The sequence below is a fragment of the Phyllostomus hastatus genome, unplaced genomic scaffold, assembly GCF_019186645.2.
Source record: "Phyllostomus hastatus isolate PE091 unplaced genomic scaffold, TTU_PhHast_1.1 phas_scaffold_216, whole genome shotgun sequence".
NCBI classification, from domain to species: Eukaryota; Metazoa; Chordata; class Mammalia; order Chiroptera; family Phyllostomidae; genus Phyllostomus; species Phyllostomus hastatus.
The window spans coordinates 4,900,826-4,918,043 of record NW_025334018.1 but is presented as its reverse complement, the minus strand read 5'-3'; the positions used below and the strand labels follow the sequence as shown (position 1 = coordinate 4,918,043).

Here is a 17,218-nt window from a genome sequence, read left to right as displayed (position 1 = left end):
ACAGAGAGAAACATTGATTGGTTGCCTCCCATATGCAGCCTGACCAAGGATTACACACACAACCTAAGTATGTGCCCTGACTGAATATCAATCCCACAACCTTTTGATGCATGGGATGACACTCCAACCAACTGACCCACCTAGTCAGGGCAAATCTCGTTCTTAAAATTAATTTTATCTGCTTTTTTTACATTTTCAATGTGGCTACTACAATATTTAAACTTACATATGGGGAGGGGGTGGGTGGAGGTGGAAATGTTATAGGGGGGATAAATGGTAATGGAAAAATACAATAAAAAACAAAATAAAAATTTACATCCATAGCTCATAATTTATGGCAAGTGGACAGTGCTATTCTATGACTCACTAAGAAGAAAAGAATAGGCTATATCCAGGAAAGAGCTCCAGACTCCTTGTTCTCATGGGGAAGAAGAAGGGACTCCTGCTGAGCAGCGTATAAAGAAGGAGCCATGAGAGAGGAGGAAAGTTGGATGGAGGGAAGGAGTGTGACACTAGATGAAGAATAAAAGTTCAGGACCAGAAACAGCATAAGCCCTTGTATTCATTTCCTGTTGCTTCTGTAAAAAATTGGCACAATCTTTCTCACTTAAACACACACACACACACACACACACACACACACACACACACACACACACACACACAAATATATAACAGCTCTGGAGGTCAGAATGTAACCAAACACAGGTCTGGTTGCCTGCCACTACAAAAGCCAATATTCGGGAGGCAAGTGCTGATGTAAAAGGAAAGTGCTTTATTCAGATGCCAGCCATCTGGAAGATGGGGGACTCATGTCACAAAGCTCATCCCCTGCAAAGAGGGGGTAGTCACATCTCAAAGCCTATCTTCACATCTCAGTGGAGATGGAGGTTTTGATGTAGAATGAGAGGGGAACAGAACAAAGAGATCAAGGGAGGGGATGGAAAAGTTCTCTATGAGCAGACTAGCACAGTCCATTTCGACAAGACAAGGGATGGTCCGGTGTGCATCAAATTGGTTTAGTCATCCTGGATTCATATGTCATCCTGACTTTACATCATCCTGAGTCCATGGTCTAAGGTCAGCAAATCTCATGGAACTGGGATGCCTGAAGGTTGGAGTCTGTATCTCTTGAAGTTAGTTACTAGGATTCTTATTCAAACATGCTGTTTCTCTACACGCTAAATATTAGTCAGAGTCAGCACTTACAGAAGCAATGTCAAAAGAATTGTGAAGTGAATTACAATTTTCCACTACTATGATTTTCTACTGTTATAATTCCCCAGTCATTTTTCTTCCATTTCCATGGAAGTTAAAGGGTTGTGGACAAAATATTAAAAAAAAAAAAAACAAAAAAAAAAAACCTAGAGAAATCCAGGATGCAGTCTAGTTCATAGGTGAAAAATAAAATTTTACAGACAATTAACTGAACTATAGCCCAATTTTCTCCCCTAAAATCACCTTCATCTTTGTTAAACAGCCAAATTAAGACCACTTCATTTACTGTATTAAGTCCATTTTCAGTTCTACCTGATTATTTGCATGAACACAAGAGGAATAGCAATTGATCATATGGGCTTTCTTGTATTTGCTTTGCTGGAATGTTACAAGGAATTTCTACAGTGAAATTTAATTAACCTCTCAGGGCAGGAAAGATTAGCTGCACAGTTGCCACCAGGCTTTGCCTTCAGTATCTGCAGATTTAGGTGAGTTTCTCCAGTTCTCAAGGTCCCCTAAATGTCTTGAGGTTCTTCCTGGCCATCTCCCAAGAAAGCAACCTTCACTCCTTACCTGGAAAGGTAAGGAATAAACCATGTAAAGAAGCAAGGCACCAGGGCATTTCTCCAAAGGGCTTCTATTAGCTTTCAAAGTCAATCTTTATTCCTTGAAACTTTTTTTTTATTTTAATCATTGTTCAAATACAGTTTTCTCCTTTTTACTCCCAATCCAGCCCCTCATCCCACCCCTCCCCCACTTCCCTCCCATTACCACCCTCCCTTTAGTTTTTGACCATGTGTCCTTTAAGTTTGTTCCCGTGAATCCTTCCCAATGTCCCCTGAAATTCCCTCTACTCTCCCCTGTGGTCACTGTCAGCCTGTCCTCTATTTCAGTGTCTCTGGTTATATTTTGCTTGTTTCTTTGCTTTGTTGTTTAGGTTCCTGTTAAAGGTGAGATCATATGGTATTTGTCTTTCACTGCCTGGCTTGTTTCGCTTAGCATGTTTTCCAGCTCCATCCAAGCTGTTGCAAAGGATAGGAGCTCCTTCTTTCGTTCTGCTGCATAGAATTCCATTGTGTAAATGTACCATAGTTTTTTGATCCATTCATTTACTGATGGGCATCTTGGTTGCTTCCAGCATCTAACTATTGTAAATTGTGCTGCTATGAACATTGGAATGCATAGGTTCTTTTGGATTGGTGTTTTAGTATTCTTAGGATAGAGTCCCAGCGGTGGAATCACAGGGTCAAAAGGCAGATCCATCTTTAGTTTTCTGAGGAAGTTCCATACTGCTTTCCATAGTGGTTGTACCAGTCTGTAGTCCCACCAACAGTGCACTAGGGATCCCTTTTCTCCACAACCTCTCCAACACTTGTTGTTTGTTGCTTTGTTTATGATGGCCATTCTGACTGGTGTGAAGTGGTATCTCATTGTGGTTTTAATTTGCATCTCTCTGATAGCTAGCGATATTGAACATCGTTTCATGTGTCTTTGGATTTTCTGTATGTCTTCCTTGGAGAAGTGTCTGTTCAAGTCCTTTGCCCACTTTTTAATTGGATTCCTTGTCTTCTTAGAGTGCAGTCGTGTAAGTTCTTTATATATTTTGGAGATTAAACCCTTGTCTGAGGTATCATTGGCAAATATGTTTTCCCATACAGTTGGTTCTCTTTTAATTTTGATACTGTTTTCTTTAGCTGTGCAGAAGCTTTTAATTTTGATGAGGTCCCATTTGTTTATTCTTTCCTTTATGTCCCTTGCTCTAGGGGACAAGTCAGTAAAAAAGTTTCTTCGTGAAATATCTGAGATTTTCCTACCTACGTTCTCCTCTAGGACTTTAATGGCATTCCTTGAAACTTTTTTTGCTGACATCCAGTGTCTAGGCATGTCTCTCTCAGAAATGTCATTCTAGTCAAAGTCTTGGTTAATAAAACCACAATTGGAAACTGGAAAAAAAAATCAGATTCCTATTGGATCCATGCAAATAAACATATTGCCAAAAAGTAATAATACTCACTTATTAAGAGTTTCCAAATTCTGGAGGGATCAAGTAGGCAGAAAAATATAAATGCTTCAATATTGCTACAATTTATCAAATTGCTCTGAGAAAACAAATGAAAACAAAAACAGTAATATTTTCTTTTTTTTTTTTAAGATTTTATTCATCCATTTTTAGGGAGGAAAGGAGGAGAGAGAGAGAGAGAGAGAGAGAGACAGAGAGAGAGAGAGAGAGAGAGAGAGAGAGAGAGAGAGAGAGAAACATCAATGTGCGGTTGCTGGGGGTTATGGCCTGCAACCCAGGAATGTACCCTGGCTGGGAATCGAACCTGGGACATTTTAGTTCCCAGACCGCGCTCAATCCACTGAGCTACGCCAGCCAGGGTAAAACAGTAATATTTTCAACAAAGTCTCAAGAACTACAATTATTCTCAGTTCATTCAGTACCATGATCAATTCCTGTTTGTCCCCATTATCCTCCAGTATCTCTATAAACCCAGTCATTTTCCAGAGCCCTAAAATTTTCCATCTATTTCAAGGGTCTGATTTGAAAATTTATTCTCAGAAATTCATATCTTAGAATAAAGCAGACGATGTAACATATTCGCAAAGGCATCACAGTAAAAACAATGACTGTCTCAAAATGACAAAAAAATACTTAAAATGACAAGGTTATAGATCTGAGTATAATTCGACTGACAAAGGAATTTGCCCTTTGAGGAACATTTGAAGATAACAATCCAATTATAAATGAATGTACATCAGATAAGAAATAAATTAGTTTCCCACTGTCAATTGTACTTGGGACTTTTCTTAGGAAATACCAAATTGTTTTGGAAAGTCAGAGGGAGAGGTTTGGGTGGTTTCCTTTGTCATTAAAATTATTATTCTGCTTGGTAGGGGACTGGTTTGTTTTAGTCTGGCAAATGTGACTCAGCTCTGTATGGAAAACCCACAGAAGCGAAGTGATGGGCACGAGCCAGACCTTCAAACAGAGTTTTCCCATGGGAATCAGGCCTAGAAAATGCATACAGACTGTTATGGCTTGCTCCTGCTAAAATTCCATCACCCTGATCTAAAACAACAAATGTGTATTGTCTGTCTTCAAGGTAATTTCCAAAGCTTGTGTGAATTTTCCCAAAAACAGAGCTAATCAGCTTGCTGCCATTCCCCTCTGCATGTTATTTTCCTTTCCTTGATTATACATAAAATGTAGACAGTAATATTCTATGTAATAGATAATAAATCCTTCTTTGATGTAAGACCCCCCCAAAAAATAAAAGCTTGTCTAGGCAATGGTTGGGGCGCTCTCCTCTTGAGAGAGTGGCCGTGCTATCCCTTTTTCTCCACAGGATCGCTGTCTCCTGTGCATTTATTTTCTCTTTCAGTCACAACAGGTGGACTCTGCTGGCCAGAGTCCACCCCACTCTTCACCATCTCTCTATGTGCCTTTCCTTTTCTTCCTTATTTCTTCTTTCCCATTCCCATTTCCCTTCTTGAGTATTCCTTCTCCAATGTCCTTCCTTCCTGTATGTTTCTTTCCTTTATCCTTTCACACACTTTTCACTTCCTAAATTCCTCCTCTTTTTACTTCTTCCCTCTACATAAACCTTCTTCAACTTATGTAGATGCTCTTCGACTTACACAGACCCTCCTAGTTTGTTTCTTCTTAACTCATTCACAAATAACCAACTTTAGAACAATTTGCTTTTGATTCTATTTCCTTCAAAATATATTGTCATAATTTACACCATTTATTACCAAAACCATATTTTCCCCAACTCCTTAGAATTTCCAATTTCTAGTGACAACTACAATTAAGTAATGAGCATTCTTTAGACTGGCAAATTTATGAATACATTTTCCAACTTTCAGAGATAGTTTTTTTCCATTGGCAAATACATTTACTTTTTTAAAAGACATAACTGAGGTAATATAAAATTTTTAATACAGGCAAAAACAAACATATTGTACATGTTAATAAATTTAAAAATCATTAATTTAACTTAAACCATCTATTTGGATTCTTGGTGATTACTGCATTCCTTTAGTGTGCTCAAAAGTGAGGTGTTTCATTATTGAGTGACCTTGACAACTTTTAGGAGGTTGGAGAAGAGGTGGGGGAGATATTAAACTTGGGCATGTTCTTGGGACGGTAGTTTTTGGGCCTCCAGAAGGAGGATACAGAGTGTTTAAAAAGACTCATTTCTCCCCTTTTCTTCCTGAGCTTTACTGTCTAAGAAGGAGTGAGGTCTTTTCCTCCTCTTTGAACCATCAATTTAAATTTTTTCTGAGTAGAACCCTTATGATGAATGACATGAAAGTTTGCACTTAAGAGATCTCATTCCATTTACCAGATCTTTGGCAAAACAATTCTAATTAGTCTAAAATGTGACCTAATGGACTCTCTGATGTGATCAAAGAAACAAAAACAAAATCTAAAGCACAAAGTTCAAACAAAGGAGTATTCTCAAATTAAAACCTCTAAAAGGAGGGACTAGAACACTAGCATTAGAGTTTTATCTCACACCAACCTGCACCACAAACAGCCCTGATGAGGTCCAAATGGCACAAAGCCCAAACTGCAGAGATGAAGAATTCCTGGTGTGTACAAAACAGCAAAGATCAACCCAAGTCCTCTAAAGATAAGAAAGCAAGCAAAATAAGTATAACCAAAACAGATGAAAGAGAGAAACAGGCAAGAGCTCTCAAAACAGAGACTGACTTCTTCCTGTGGAGGAACAGAGAAATAAAACTAATAGACAATTAAAATGCAATATGCAACAAGAAAAGCAAACAATACCCAAAATCCATGTACCAAAACAAACCCAAAGAGCACTTTAACCAAATCCCACACTGGGGAACCAGGGTTTTTTTCTTGTCACTGAGTTGTGCCTACTGCCAAACAGTGCCTATAGATTCCTACAGAATCCCAAATGGTTCAAAGGAATGTGGCAGGGCAAGGGCTCCTGGTTGCATACACCAGGGACTTACCCAGTTTGGAATCCATAAACTCCCCAGACTAGAGGCTGTTAACTCCTCTGATACCCATTTCTTTTCACTGGCAAAGCATTTAAAGTTGACCAGTGCCTTGCAAGGAAGAGCAGGAAGCATCATCAAGGTAAAAAAAAAACAAACAAACAAAAAAAACCCTTACCAGCTGCTGAGAAACTGCTGCAATCCCTGCCATGGGGTCAGCCTGCCACAAGCAGCTGGGACCTCCAGCCCAGGCCCTCTGGGCCTTAATGGGATTCTCATAGTACCATCTGGGTTGCCAAAAACTGTAACTAAACACAGGTCTAGCTGTCTGCTGCTACAAAAGCCAATACTCAAGAGGCAGGGGCTGATGTAAAGGTGCTTTATTCAGATGTCAGGCATCTGGAGGACTCACATTTCAAAGCCCATTTTCACATCTCAGTGGAGGCAGAAGTTTTGATATGGAATTAGAGAGGAACAGAACAAAGAGATCAAGGAAGAGGGTTGAAAAGTTTTCTATGAGCAGCCAGCACAGTACCTTCTGGTAAGGCAAGTGGTTGTCTGGTGTGCAGCATTCTGGTTTAATCATCCTAGATTCATGTGTCATCCTGACTTTACATCATCCTGGCTCCACGGTCTAAGGTCAGCAGATCTCATGGAGCTGGGATTCCTGATGGTCAGAGTCTGTATCTTTTGAAGTTAATTCCTAGGATTCATATACAAACATGCTGTTTCTCTACAAGCTAAATATTAGTCAGAGTCAGCACTTACAGAAACGATATCAAAAGAATTGTGAAGTGGGTTAAAATTCACCAGTATTACAATTCTTGACTCTCACAAGAACTCCCGATGGGCAGAAGTCAAGGTGTCAGAAGGGCTGTGTTTATATCAGATGCTCTAGAGGAAAACCTGTTTCTTTGCCTTTTCCAGCATTTAGAGGCTGTTTGCATTCCTTGACAAGGCTCCTTCCTTTACTTCTAAGATCAAGCAGTATATTATCTTCAAATATTTCTTTCTCTCTCTGCTTCCATTGTCACACCTCCTTTGACTCTGTGTCTCTTGTGCCTTCCTCATTTCTTCATAAGAACCCTTGTGATAACATTGGGCACATGAATTGTGCTAATGGTGGGCCCACCAGATAAGCCAGAATAATTTCCTCAACTCAAAATCCTTACCTTAATCTCCACAACCCTTTTTGCCATGTAAGGTTCTGGGGATCAGGATATGGACATCATTGGACAGACTGAGTATTATTCTTCTCCCATGAGTTTCATTACATTAGTGCCTATATGCAGGGCTATCTCATGACTTCAGAATTAGGTAGAATCTCTCAAAATCTCAGCATCTCTCTCTATAGGAGCAGTAACATGATCTAGAGGACACAATAAACAATTATGCAAGAGGCATCTTTCATTTCCAGGCATCTTTCATTTCTGGCAACAATAATATTAATAACTTCCTATTTATTCACCTTATTTAAGTATGAAGAAAACAAAGATTTAAATGTCACTTGGTATAACTCCAAAAGTTATGTCCTTAACCATTATCCTGTACAGGTACCCTACCTCTTCTAAATCTGTTGGATGAGTGAGCCCTCATCAAATACCTGGGAATTATTTGACAACTAAAACACAGCTATATTTTCAGTTCTAAGTGCTGAATGATAGCTGAGCTCACTGCCCCACCTGCCCAGTTAATTAAGCTGCCCTGATGAGTCTTGCAGAATACCAACTTTCCCTGGCTCCTACTGTGCTATAAGCTGGTCTTCCAAGAATTGACCATGTACAGGCTTCATGCTTTCAAGGAGATCATCTTGGGTGGAAACAAATAAACAGAAAAATAGAATAGGTATGAAAAATACTTAGGGTGTAAGCTGGGGGTGGGATGGGAGTGTGACTTAGTTTTGGGATATCAGATGAGGTTCCTGCAGGAAGATGTAAGATGAGACTAGAATGATGAGTAAGAATCTGTCTAAACATAAATAAACAAACAAACAAACAAATAAATAAATAAATCTTTTTTTTAAAGACTGAACACAAATATTCAATATTACTGAACAGTGCTAAAGTAGTTTCAATTATTACATTTTAAAGTAAAAGAGTGCTCTTTTCTTTTAAAAAATATCTTATTGATTTATTTTTAGAGAGAGGGGAAAGGAAGGAGAAAGAGAGGGAGAGAAACATCAATATGTGGTTGCCTCTTGCGCGCCCCCTACTGGGAGCACAACTTGACTCACAAACCAGGCATGTGCCCTGACTGGGAATGAACCAGTGATCCTTTGGTTCACAGTGCGATGTTCAATACACTGAGCCACACTAGGCAGGGCTCTTTTTCTTTTTTTAGATTTCATTTACTTTTAGAGAGAGGGAAAGAGAGGGTGAAAGAGAGGGAAAGAAACATCAATGTGTGGTTGCCTCTCACGTGGCCCCCACTGGGGACCTGGCCTGCAACATAGACATGTGCCTCGACTGGGAATTGAACCAGTGACCTTTTGGTTCACAGGCTGGTGCTCAATCCACTGAGCCACACCAGCCAGGGCTGAGTAGAGTATTCTTTAAAAGTGGCATTGAAAATTATCATTTTTCAAATAATAGAATTTTATTAAAATCATTAAATTGCTGAATTTGATTCATTTTTATAAGAGCAGCTAAGACAATGTTGAAATGGCTTGGAGGGGATGACATTTATCCAAGACAGCTTACAAAGAATTAATCAAAAACATTTACAAAAAACGGTAGTAAATCAAATAAACAAACCAACACCAAATATTACTCCACAATTTCACACACACAAAAAAATGTTGACTAGTTGATAGTTATTGTGCACAACTGTTACAGTGGAAAACATCATGAGTCATCTCACTTTTTTTCCATCAGAAAACTATAAACGTAGCCCTGGGTGGTGTGGCTCAGTGGATTAAGCACCAGCCTGTGAACCAAAAGGTCACTGGTTCAATTCCCAGTCGAAGCACACGCCTAGGTTGCAAGCCAGGTCCCCAGTGGGGGCCACGTGAGAGGCAACCACACATTGATGTTTTTCTCCCTCCCTTTCCCGCTCTCTAAAAATAAATAAAATCTTTTTTTAAAAAACTATAAATTTGACTATTCAGGAGTGATTTTGAAATAAGTACCTCATGTTTGTAACCTGCCACAACAGCATTCTCTCTCATCTGTCACATGGTAAAGCTGTTCTGATAAGTGAGAAGGGGGCTCCAACCCCCTTTGGAAGGACCATCAGGCACAGACTGTGCAGTCTGCACAGCCCACTCTTGGCATCTCTCCTGAGAGAAGCTGCTCCTCACAGTGGTCTATGGCTGTTAATTACTTTTGTATTTGCAATAGTTACATGATTAGTGTTTTGGCTCATCTTAGGAATGAAGTATTTTAAACACATCCCAACTTGGATTTGATTTTTAAAAGTCTCAATGTGAAGAAATGATTGTCCCATTATAAAGCTTTCCAAGCCCAGTGATAGGGGTATACGGACATTTCAAGGACTCAAATGTATTTTTTGAAGACTTGGAATAGAAACATGAACAAGATCCAAAAATTTGATAAAGGTTGAATGTGCTGTATTAGCTGTATTCTTGGAAAACATCTTAGAACATGTCCATAAAATAAGTGATAAAGACTTAGATGTATGTGAAGGGCATAGGCTTATTTACTAGAAAAACTAAGTTAAAATCCAGATTAAAAAATTATTTCTGTTTTTTGTTTTTTGTTTTCAGGAAAAGGCTATACAGTATTTAATGGCCTCAAATAGATCATTTATCACCAAGAATTCCCAACAAATGAAAGATTAAAGAGTCATTCTTGCTTTCAGTTCATTTAAATTAATAGGCAATAAATACATTTCTATTCTATTAAATTTATAAATGAATTATGATTTCCATATTTTCAAAAACAGGAAGCTTAATTTGAGGTTATTTCCTTTTTTAAATTTTATTTTAATCATTGTTCAAGTACAGTTTTCTGTCCTTTACTCCCATTCCAGCCCTCCCACTCATCCCTCCCCTGCTCCCTCCCATTTCCATCCCCCCTATTTTTTGTCCATGTGTCCTTTGTATTTGTTCCTGTAAACCCTTCCTATTCTCCCCTGAAATTCCCCTCAAATTTCCTCCCCTCTCCCGTCTGGTCATTGTCAGCCTGTCCTCTAATTCAGTGTCTTTGAAATGTTGATTCAAAAGCAATAAAGAAGAGAGAAGGAATCAGAATAAATTACTCTGACATTAAGAATCATATTGTAAAGTTCAGATCATACCAAAAGCAGTAATTCAATAAGAAAAAGAGATAAGTTTCAAACAGAAGTAATAGTGAAGCTCTTAGATAACATAGGAAGTCACTGACACAAGACAGACAATAAACCAATAGTGAATATCTTCAATTTAAAAATTACGTAACATTATATTTTATGAAAATTAGAGATGTCCTTACATCTTACAGATCATATGTGAAAGAAACTTGATAGATGTTTTCTTAACTTAGCAATAATTCTAAGAATTTACATGATATTATCAGAAATGAGTTGTAAAAGCTAAAAACAAAAACTTTTCTAAATTATCAATAGCAAAAACTAATTTAATTAACAATATCAGAGGAAAGACTAATTTCTCTTTCTCATCTGTCCACAAAAAATTGTTTCACAAAATGGTTGTCATATGAAGCAATCAATATCACAGAGCCAAGAAAACAGAAAAATAATTAAGCATATGATTGAGTCATCGAGTTAAGAAAAATATTGCCATTTTTCTAACTTGTGAAATATTTGTGGTAGTTGCCAACTATTTTGGGAGGGCTTTCCATTTTATGTTTATTATCAGTGCATCAAAATAGAACATTTCATAATAATTAGTGACATCTGGATGTCAAGTTTTTTCAAACATCAAGTGTCAGTATTTTCTGGTAAATTTCAATTTTCTCAAACAAAATAATGAACATAAGACAATTGCAGGAGATGGGAATATTATCAGGAAAATGCATCCAAATCACAAAATTGGCCATACCTAAAGTCATGCACATTGAACTTTCCCAGTGTACAAAGACTCCTCAAAAACTTTACAGCATTGCCTTGTCTGGATAGCTCAGTTTATTGGAGCATCATTCCACACACTAAAAGGTTGTGGGTTCAATTCCTGCTCAGGGTACATAACTAGGTGGCAAGTTTGATTCCCAGCTGTGGGGCTTACAGGAGGCAGCCAATCAATGTTTCCCTCTCAAATCAATATTTCTCTCTTTCTCTCTCCCTTCCTCTCTCCCTAAAAAAAAAAAAAAAAAAATCAATAAACATATCCTAAGGTGAGGACTTAAAAAAATAATAAGATAGTACTTTAAAATAAAACTTCATAGCATTAAACTACAAAATTCACTTTGGAAATGTAGGGAGTTATTTTTCAAATTTTAACTTTAAGATTTTTTAATGTTAATACAGTGAGGAGTGTGTTCAGAGAGGTGGAGAATAAGGAGGTTCCTGTTGATGGATTCAGCATGTCTGAAAACACTTCAAGAGCAAGAATATATTATAAATAAAAGTCTTTCAGCAAGATGAAGACATGAGCAGCTCTTGCGTCAGTTGCGCCCACAAGAGAGAAGAACTTGAAGAACTCTGGTTTACAGAATCTTCTGTAGGATAGGGTTGGCTACCTTCAATGATTCATCTTTACCAAGAAGAGTCCATGCACTTTTCTAAAAGCCCACCCACTCTATCATTTAGATATCCAATTTTCAGAATGTATTGAACATTAGCTACTTCACTTGCCATTCTTAAGTCTCCTTGGGAGACCCCCAGCAGAATTATGTTGCTACTGTCTTTTAGTTAATTGAAATACTCTGTGTTCTTCAAGGCACTATCATGTTTGTTAAGTACATGAATTAGACCTCCTTTAAATCTTTTCTGCACCCCACTGTCATAAAAGCACTTGACAGATAATCTGTAGTATATCACTGATGCCAGCAAAAAACATAAACAGGAATACAATGTTGTTGGAGATTATTAAAGAAATTCTCAAATCCTTCCTTGAGCATAACATCTGATTCTGCCACAATTTCTTTAAGTTTACCTTTCAGTAAAGCCTGTTCAACAAGCAAACCATGTGATTTAGTTCTCCACTCTACCATATAAGGGTCCTTCTACAGTAAGAACAAGATCCATTTCAACAACAGGATCCATCCAATCCATTACAATTTTTTTCCTTTAGCTGCAATAACTTTTTTCAACATTCGTCTGAAACCAGCTTCAGTTGTCAATGACATTGTGACACATTGGGCATCTTTTCCCTTCGTAGGAATATCTACTCAGTGTCATATTAAAGTCTGTTATCTGAAGTTTGACAGCTTCTCCTTTGATATAACCACAGATAATTTCTTCTACTCTCATAGGGTTCTTGGTGTAAACTGAACTTTTCTGGAATCCAGGCATTTTCACACATACAGCAGACTCTTAACTAGTCATTTCTTGGTTATCCAATCTTCTTTAAGGTATTCTGAGTTCTTCTGTTCTTGAATTTGTCCTAGAACAGCATAGGTAGTAAGCAAAATATCCAGAGAGGCAAGGCTTGGATACAGGCATCTTGACGATCTTGGTCTTGCACCCAGCTTCCTCTGCGAGGGGGAGGCACACTGGGCCAGCACCAGTCTGCCACCAAGACCCACTCACTGGCTGGCACCCACCAGCGCCATAGCCCGCAGCCCATGGACTGAGGCTCCTGTGCCTTCCAGGCCGAAAAGCATTTGCCAACTTTTTTTGAAATTTTTGATTAACTGTATTTTTTTCTCATTCTAAATAAAAATTTGCCTTTGTGTTTAATTTTTCATTTGTAATTTTATATTCTGTTTCTGAAAGGAAGGTTTCCCAAAAACGTTTCAGGCCCACAAACTCTATATGTAGCCTGACACTTTCATCCATTTTGTTCCTGACTTTGCCTGTACTACAGCTTCTGCTTGGTGTCCCCTCTACTTTTCTCTGCCTATAAAATTCTTAAGCCTCCTTCAAGGCCTGATCAAAAGTCATCTCCTCCGTAAAGACTTCCCCAACTACCTCACATAAATGGAGTTCTCCCTCCTGCCTCCAGGACACTCAGCACTTTCTTACCTCTCTGGCACTCCCTCGTGGCCCTGGAACTACCTCTGTGCAGGAGACTCCTGCCACCAGGCAGCAAGCTCCCTGGACAGGCACTGGGTCTTACACAGGTTGATAGTTTATTCTCACTTTGTAATGGAGTGCTGAGCTAGAGGTGCCCCCAAAATGAAAAAAAAAAAAAAACAAACAACCCATAGCTATCACTTGTGGGCTCAGGAAAGCAGAACAGGGCCACTGAGAGCTACTATGCATATCTGAAGTACTTGGCCAGTGTTTTCATAATGTTAAAAACCTGGGCCAGCTCGGAGCCAGGGAAATGGGCATTGCTCTAACCCAGGATGTGAAGTAGCTGGAGGAGCTTCCTGCACATGCAAGACCCTCTTGGAGGTGGCTTCTGCATCTCAAGGCCATGCTTGCCCAGACTAACAATGGGAGCTGAGAAAGGCAGAAGACTACTGGCAGACTACCAGCAGACTACTGGCAGGTGTAACCCGGTGTGGGAGGAGTCGGAAATAGGGTTATGGAGGAAGATCCACACTGGGATTTAAACCCAGGTACTGCAGCCTTGCTGGGGTTTTTACCATGTGGTTTGGGAGCAGAGAGGGGGCTCCCTTGACCACATGGCTTAGAAAGCCGGAAAGCAAGATGTAGCAGCTGTGCAGGGCTCTTGACCATGCAGCTGGGGAAGGAGAAGCCTCTTGACCATATAGCAGCAGTGCAGGGTCCTGGTCACGCAGTTTGAAAGGGTGCAGAAGGACTCCCTGGCCCACCAGGAAGATGCAGTTTTGGATTAAGAATGGGAGCCTAGCTGAGCTATGGACTTCTATTTTCTTTTCCTGAGATATGGCACCCCTGACTGGCCTGGTTAACAAGGGGAGGCAGGACTGTGAGTGTGTGTGTTTGCAGGTGTTATAAAGGGACTTTGGGATTTAATGGCTACATTCGGCCATTATTCTGAACCTGTATAACTTTTGAATAAATAGTTCCTTTCCTTTTTGAAAAACTCTGGCATTGAGAGCCACAGTTCTTAAAGTGGTGGGCATAAAGAACCACAGAGTAACAAGACCCCAAGGGTCAGAGTGTTTTCTGTAACAGCTTCACAACAGGAGATCACAGAGAATGTGTCTGTGGGATGCAGTCAAAGCTGGTAAGGAGTTGGAGGGATGGAGGAAGAGTGAAGGATTCTGCTTGTGTGACACTGGGCAAAATCCATATTTCTTTTGACTTCGAGAAGTCTTTGTCTTCTCATGTGCTAAATGGCAAAATGAATGAGCAGCTTCACATATGCCAAATGGCAAAATGAATGAATGAATGAATGAATGAGATAATGGGTGTAAAAGCACATAGAAAGATAGAAAGTGCTATATGTGTAGAGGGGGTTGCATGACTATTGCCAACAGATTCAGGTTTGCCCGGAGGAGACACTGAGTGAAATCCTGTGACTTAGAGTCCCAGCCTCTCTTCACATGCCACACCCCAGTTTACAGAAGTGGGCGTAGTTGTGCAATTTCAGCTTCCATGGGGTGTAACAGCAGCAAAATGTAACAGATTAATGTTAACCCCACAATGGGAAAGAGGAGCCCCAAACCCCCCACCCCCAGTCCAAACATTTCTGAGGCCAGAGCCTAGCCCTGAGATGAACTTGACTTCCTGGATCCTTCTCAGCACAGGGGCCACTTCCCTAGTCCAGTCCCCTCCCTGAAAAAGCATTCATGTAAATCAGTCACAGGCAAAAAACAACAAAAATTATAAACCGTGCTGCTCTCTGCACTAACTTCCATCCTTGGAATACTGTCAGCACTAACATCTGACCATTGAATTTTCACCCTCACCCAAATTATATCCGTACAAATCATGTACAAGTGTTGCTTTTTTTTCCTCTAATGCATGTGCCCATTTCCTCCAGCACTGCGGAGAAGCAGGGGTAAAGATTAGGGTTTGATTCGTAGCAAGAGGACTCCATGGCTCTGCTCCCAGAGACTCATGCCCCAGCAATTCTGCTCCCTGCCTAACCCTTCTTCCCATTCCACTGACAGGTAGACAGTCCTCTCCCCTGCAATGCATCACAGTGCAGAATCTATGGTTGATTTGTCTTTAAAAACTATCCTCCCTCAATTCCCAGCCAGGGTACATTCCTGGGTTGCAGGCCATAACCCCCAGCAACCGCACATTGATGTTTCTCTCTCTCTTTCTCTCTCTCTCATTGATGTTTCTCTCTCTCTCTCTCTCTCTCTCTCTCTCTCTCTCTCTCTCTCTCTATCTCCCTCCCTTCCCTCTCTAAACAATAAATAAATAAATAAATAAATAAATAAATAAATAAATAAATAAATAAATAAATTCTTTAAAAAAAAAACCATCCTCCCTTCTCCCCTTTGGAAAGAGGAGTGAGGCTGCAAAGGTGTATAGCATGGTGTCAGGAGAGCCTTGACACTGTGGCCCCAACATTAGGTTCAAATTCCAGCCATGTGTTTATTAGCTGCATGATCTTGAGCAAGTTACCTAACTTTTCTTTGCCTCAGTTTCATCATCTGTAAAACAGAAAAATTAACAGTATCTTCTCTATAATGTTGTGAGGATTAAATGAGTTAATGAAACTGAAAAAGTCAGTGTTCACACTGCCTGTGACTACCAGAACCAATAAATAGAGACAAGGATTGATATGTACTCTCAAAAACCATCTTAACATCTCATTTCAAGCCAACATTTTTATGTTTTAAGGAGAAGAAAGGGTAGGTAAGGAGTTTTGGAAAAAGGTTAATTGGATGAATTGCAGTCCAGTGACAATTTTCCTAGTACTTGTCACTTCAGAACTTGTCAAATCCTGTATTCATCGCATTTTGACCAGAAAAAAGAAATGTTTCGGCACTCAGCGGTTGCTCTGGACTTCTTGTGCTTGCTAGAACTTGTATGAGTCGTGATGCTGCTCCACAAGAAAACTCATTGGTTTCAGCACTCATCACAAGTTCTAGAACAAATTAACGATGAGTACTGAGGTACCACTGTACTTCTTGATCTGTTGATCACCAATTCTTTATCTGCATCACAGGCCTTCCCTCTCTGGAACAAAAGAGCTCATATACCAGCTCCATGGCTTGCAGACTCCCAGGGACACAAAGGTTGAATTACTGGTCAACCTCCTGGAGTTATATCGTCTGCACTGCAGTTCCTGGAAAAACAGCTTTTCACATGCATTAATCACTTAAGCCTATCGACTATAGCAAAGGCTAAAATCTCTTAACTCTTGAGTTCCCTTATTATTAATACTATAAAGTGCTTGGAACAATGCTGAATGTGTAGTATGTGCCCTCTAATCACTGGTTACTTCCTCTAAGATATAACATTGTGCTGGTGAGGATTTCTATCTGTTTTGTTTCTTGCTGAATTTTCAATATCTAGAATGGTTCCTGGAACATAGTAAGTTTTAAATAAATATTACATAAATAACATTTAGTGAATGAATCTCCTCGTTAGGCAAATATTTGTTGAGATTGAGGAGATAGGGCCTCCAGTCTAACTGGAAAGCACCACTGCAGCAATCTGTGAGAATACAGTCACTTGTTCCTTATTCAACAAATGTTCGCTGAGCACTTATTATGCACTAGACACTGTTCTAGACCCTTTCTGAGACATTTATGTGAGTTATTCAGCTGTTATGAGCCAAAGTTCCCCACCCCTCCTTGTGAAGTTCCTGTATCCTTGTACTCTAGCCCAGGCCCAGCCCCATCAGTGGCTCCTCCAGCCCCAGCATCTCTACCTTGGACCTGTCTGCTCAGCTGCTCCTCCATGCCATCCCACCCCATGGGTCTGAGGTAATTCATCTCAGAATTATGCACAGGTAAAATATAGAACCAACTTGATTTAGTCTCACAACCCCCTAAACTACAAAATGCTTCTTCCTTACCTTCTCTGATGTCTGCCTTCTGTCACCAAGCCAGCTTCTCCCCAAAAGTAAGAG

The 17,218-nt window shown here is 39.7% G+C and overlaps 1 protein-coding gene and 1 pseudogene across 1 annotated transcript in view; both read right to left on the bottom strand.

The window, feature by feature from the left end:
• The window catches only part of S100A7 (S100 calcium binding protein A7), a 34,595-nt gene extending 28,188 nt beyond the window's left edge, over window positions 1-6,407 (bottom strand). The window contains exon 1 of the mRNA XM_045817104.1: window positions 6,371-6,407. The gene's annotated coding sequence lies outside the window, so the exon portion shown is untranslated. The remainder of the gene's footprint in view (window positions 1-6,370) is intronic.
• Window positions 6,408-11,795: 5,388 nt separating this feature from the next.
• LOC123804726 lies at window positions 11,796-12,636 on the bottom strand (annotated as a pseudogene).
• Between the last annotated feature and the right edge of the window lie 4,582 nt (window positions 12,637-17,218).